The sequence below is a fragment of the Otolemur garnettii genome, unplaced genomic scaffold (assembly GCF_000181295.1).
Source record: "Otolemur garnettii isolate 467f Iridium unplaced genomic scaffold, OtoGar3 scaffold00005, whole genome shotgun sequence".
Taxonomy (NCBI): domain Eukaryota; kingdom Metazoa; phylum Chordata; class Mammalia; order Primates; family Galagidae; genus Otolemur; species Otolemur garnettii.
In genome coordinates this window covers 35,614,695-35,619,882 of record NW_003852400.1, presented here as the reverse complement: position 1 = coordinate 35,619,882, position 5,188 = coordinate 35,614,695, and the positions used below count along the sequence as shown (strand labels likewise).

The 5,188-nt window shown below is 41.6% G+C and overlaps 1 pseudogene; it reads left to right on the top strand.

Annotated features, from left to right (window-relative positions):
• Nucleotides 1–200: 200 nt before the first annotated feature.
• On the top strand, nt 201–594 carry LOC111721912 (annotated as a pseudogene).
• The last annotated feature ends 4,594 nt before the right edge of the window (nt 595–5,188 follow it).

Sequence of the window (5,188 nt, the reverse complement as noted above, 5' to 3'; positions counted from 1 at the left end):
GCATTTGGGCTTGAATAGGAACTATGCTAAGGATACTTGAATCTTGCCTACCTTTTTCCATCCTATATTTTGCATGGAATAATGTTGCTCAAATTCCCAACCTCTCAGCCCTGTTCTAGGGTGCTTTACTAGCACAGATATTTGATCCCAAATTTTCCTGGTCTGGCCCATTGCTCTTTCCTCTGTCTTTCCATGCCGCCATAATGATGGGCATGAATGTCCTGGCTGATGCTCATAGGAGCATCAACAATGCCCAAAGAGAAGCAACCACCAGGTTCTCATAAGGTGGCCCTCCAAAGTCGAACAGTGCTGATGAAACATGGTGACACTGGTGAATTTGAAATCACTGATGATCACAGAGCTGTGAAAATTGCTCTGAACCTCATAGGGTGGTTAAACAAGTGTGGAGTTAACTTCAGGAGTGCGATCAGCCCCAGATTTGATGTCCAACTCAAATATCTAGAAAAATGGCAGAATAACCTGCTCCCATCCTGCCAGTTTGGTTTCATTACTGACAACTTCAGTGGGCATGATGGACCACAAAGAAGCAAGAAGAAACCCACAAGAGGGAAAATCCCAGGTTTCTTTTTCTAGGAATGTAATACATACTTGAAAATGAAATGCCTCGGTGAAAAAACCAAGACACTACAGCACTTCTTTGCCCCTAATCAAGTTATCAAGAGTCATCTAATGGAATTTTACCTGGATTTCCGATCTCTATTCATATCCGGCCTTTTATTTTCCTTGAGTAGCTTCAACCTAGAAATTTATTAGATTTTTCTTGCCTTTAATGGTCACAACATGTCCCTAATCACCTCAGCCACTTCTAATACATTCTCATCCCTGCACCCACCAACCCTCACTCAGCAGCCTGACTTTGTAGTAAACTATCCTATTGTTTGGGTGTCTTTTTTGTGAGACAGAGTCTCACTTTGTCACTCTCAGTAGAGTACTGTAGTGTCATAGCTCACAGCAACCTCAAACTCTTGGGCTCTAGCAATTCTCTTGCCTCAGCCTCTCAAGTAGCTGGGACTACAGGCACCCACCACAACGCCAGGCTATTTTTTTTTTTAGAGACGGGGTCTTGCTTTTGCTCAGGCTGGTCTCCAATCATGAGCTTAGGCAATCCACCTGCCTGGGCCTCCCAGAGTGCTAGGATTACAGGTGTGAGCCACAGCGCCCAGCCCAGATTATCCTATTTTGAACCACATGTTAGAATTTGTAAGTGTTAATTAAAAATTGAATATGAGTATATAGAAAATCTCTCTTTAAAAATAATGGAATGTACCTTAGGTTCTCTTCACTTACAATGAACTTTTTTTTAAATAATAAACACCACAGACATGACTGTCTCCAAATTCCAAACGGTTTCATAAGCAAGCCGAGCTTCTGCTATGTTTTACAGTAGCAATCCCTGGCACAGTTCCATCTCACTGTCCCTAACACACAAAGAGGAAGGCCAGGACTCAATCACAGCTCCTTCCAGTCTGTGAGTCACATGCCGAAGTTGCCTCATCACTTCTGAAAGCCCAGACGTCAAATGCGAGGCTCCATTCACCTGCAGCTTGGCAGACTCATATTCCATTCGCTTTCCCTCCCACTCAGGAGCAAGATTTAGTTACTCATTAATTGTAAGGGAGTTTCCTAAGAGACACAAGAAAAGATTTCCTGGTGGTGTGGGCTGACAGCTATAGAAACACCAACAAGAGAAGTCATAGAAGTCTTTATGAAAAGCAAAACCATATGGGTCTTGTTGAAAAGAAATATTAGAAGGATGTAGGGGACTCCAAAGGGGTGGGTGTCATATAATTCAATGGGTGGGTGGGTGTCATATAATTCAATGATTTTGCAGTCGCAGATGAACTACTACCTAAAATAATAAGCACCAATTGACAGGGTTGGTGATTCCTAAATTCCATGGGTCTTTTAAGCATGGATTTGCACTAACTCCACTCCTACCTTCTTCAGGCTTAATAAGATTTCAGCCTGAGTTGCAGAGCCGCATTCACCGCTCCACAAACAGAAATTTGAACCTATGATTTAATATCTGACAATGAATTGTCTTCCTCCTCCCATGTACTTCCACTCTTTGGTAGCACAGGCACATTTTCTGACATGGGAAGAACGTAGGACGTGGTTCTTTACTGCTCAAGTTTCCCTCTGCTCACTCCCTCTATTTCTGTTGTATAGAAAGAGGATGACCCATGAATACATCTTGGCCAAGTCCCTTATTAAATGAAAACAGAATTCAGCTTTGGTACAAACACAGTCAGTTTCCAGAGTTGGCTTCTCCATACAACTGACTTAGGAATCGCTTGCTTTTGTCAGACGGTTGCCATCCAGCGAGCATGGCAGCAATCCTTATCTTTACCCGTGAGGTTAGTATATTTTCATTCACACGTTTTTCAGGTTTGCTTACAGGTAATCCCATCACCACTATGTGCAGATGCCCGGGCAGGGCCATACATGTGTGCTTTTCTTTCAAGAAGGTTGTTATTTAAAATGTTGGGTCAATGCGGTATGGTTAACGGGCGATTTTAAACAAATCAAGTTTTAAAAATGTTAATAATGTGTTGAGTTTCAAGAACCAGGTAAACGCTGAGGAAAAGAATCAGGTGAAGTATCAAGTGTGTACCCGAGAGTCATCTGTGGTCCCTTTGTCTCTGGGTCCCCTCACCAGAATGTCCAGTGCCCCAGCAGAGTGCATGGCTGTATTTGTTTTTTGTACACTGAAGGTTTTTAATTTAAGAATGCATGGCAGCTTAATATCCATTCACTGAGCATTTAATATGGACCAAACACTGTTCTAAGTGCTTGACTTAGGTTATTTCATTTTTGTCTCCTAATAACCCTGTAAGATAGTACTGCTATTATCTCCGTATTACAAGAAAATAAGCAGAAAAATTGAGTCATCTGCTCAAAGTCACAAGCGAGGAAGCAGCAGAGCCAGCCTTTGTACCAAAGAAGTAAGATTCTAATCACCGAAGCTCCAGCAAGCTTTTATTAGCTAATGATGTTTTTGTGTACAGAAAAGCATATTTATGATTACTTATGTGTTGATTAATATGCAACTTATTTAAATGTAACTTTAAAATCTATTTTTCTTAACAATTTTTACATTGAATAAGAACAATCCCTTGTACTTTGGTGAACGTCAAATATCTCTTACATTTGACAACTCTCTTACAAGTATTGAGCTATTTATAAATTTAATTAATCAGATTTTTCTTAGACTCCCAAATTACAACGACAAACACTTCAATCACCTGACAAGTCAGCACAACAAAAAATCAAAATCTTTCTTTAAGCAATTTTACATATCTGATAAACCAAATATTGAAATCTAAAAAACTGTAATATCTCCCAAAATATAAACAGAATATACAAAAATGTCTTCATTACAAGCCTAGGTATTGACCTAAGAATATTAAATATAGGTTTTTGGTTTATCAGTTCACTATTTCTGTATCTTCTTGGGGTTGTGAATTTATTTACCTAAGCAAAGAGAACAAAATGGCCACTTTAAGACCATTACCCAGGTTACTTGTCCAGAGCATACAGCTTCAGTGCCTCTTCCAAGAATAAACCAGTAAGTGTCATGGTGAGCTCCCCCATGGTCATGCTTTATCCTCATATCTCCCGGGCTTCCTGAATCTATGTGTTTCCAGCATAAATAACCACTTGAGTTTCCATTTCTTGCTATCTTGTGACTTTCCCAAAATATCCCATCCCTTAAAATATCAGGGGCTTACCAGGCCCTCAGTCTATTTCCCTTTTCATTAACTATAGACTGTTTCATTAAGCCCTGAGTAATAATGCAATTTGGAACCTATTACTCGGGCTTCAATTTTCCCCCTTTCAGTTTCCTCATTCTTATCACCCATTTTATGTTTACATTTTTCCTTTTTCTCACAGTCCTAAAAATCTTCCTCAGCCGGCCAGGTGCCGTGGCTCACACCTGCAATCCCAGCACTCTGGGAGGGCAAGGCAGGTGGATTGCTTGAGATCCAGAGTTCAAGACCAGCCTGAGCAGGAGCAAGACCCATCTCTAAAAATAGCCAGGTGTTGTGGCAGGTGCCTATAGTCCCAGGTACTCGGGAGGCTGAGGCAGGAGGATTGCTTGAGCCCAAGAGTTTGATGTTGAGGGGAGTTATAATGCCATGGCACTCTACTGAGGGCAACAAAGTAAAACTCTGTTTAAAAAAAACAAAAACAAAATATCTTCATAAGCTTTTTTTTTTTTTTTTTGCAGTTTTTGACTGGGGTGGGGTTTGAACCCACCACCTCTGGTATATGGGGCCGGTACCCTACTCCTTTGAGCCACAGGCACCACCCTTCATAGCAGCTCTACCCCTATCTCTGGGAATGAAATTCTATCTGTACTTATTCCCATAGCAAAGTACATCATTGGAACACTCCTTTTTCATTACCAGACATGTTACTGTTGTGCCAGGCTGTGCCTCCAGCAAGTATAGAACTGAATCATTCTGTTCAGAGTTCCACATGGAACCCACATAAGGTATTTTCCCCCTCACGATGCAGTCAGAGCTTTAAAATGCCAAGAAATAGCCAAGATCATGACTGTGACCCGAAAGTCCCTGTTCCCAGTCTATAACTAACAGATAAGATCAAACCAAAAGCACAAGTCACTTCAGCTTAACTACTAGAAACTAGCTCTCTTCAGAGTGTCCCCAGCTACCTTAACGTTTCCCAGCGACTGTCTCAAAAGTGCTCAGGAACACATCTTTGAGTTGGGCCTCTTAGTCCTCCCAGCACGGTGCCAATGCAATGATAATGGCCTCTTGAGACTGGCACTCCTCTGGGCAGCAATGAGACCTCCCCTGCCACCATTCTGGCCTCAGAAAAAGAGGAGACCAATTTTCCTCTTGCCTGTACCTGATTTCCCAAGTTGAGGTAGAATGAGAGGAAGACAATCCCAGCAAAATTGTATACCTTCCTTTAGAAGTGGCAACTAGAGATTGTAGGGGCCCACGCTTAAGAACACAGCTTCCTCTAAGAATAATATAAATATTTTCACAACGTAGATTCCCAGACAAACTGTCAACTTAAAAAAGTAAAACAGACCTGAAGGCCCATGTCCCAAACCCTTGTCCTCTGCCATGCGCTAACCTCTTCCCTCTTGCCTATCTTCAAGGCAGCACTGTTGTCATGCCAGAGCCTCCAAAAG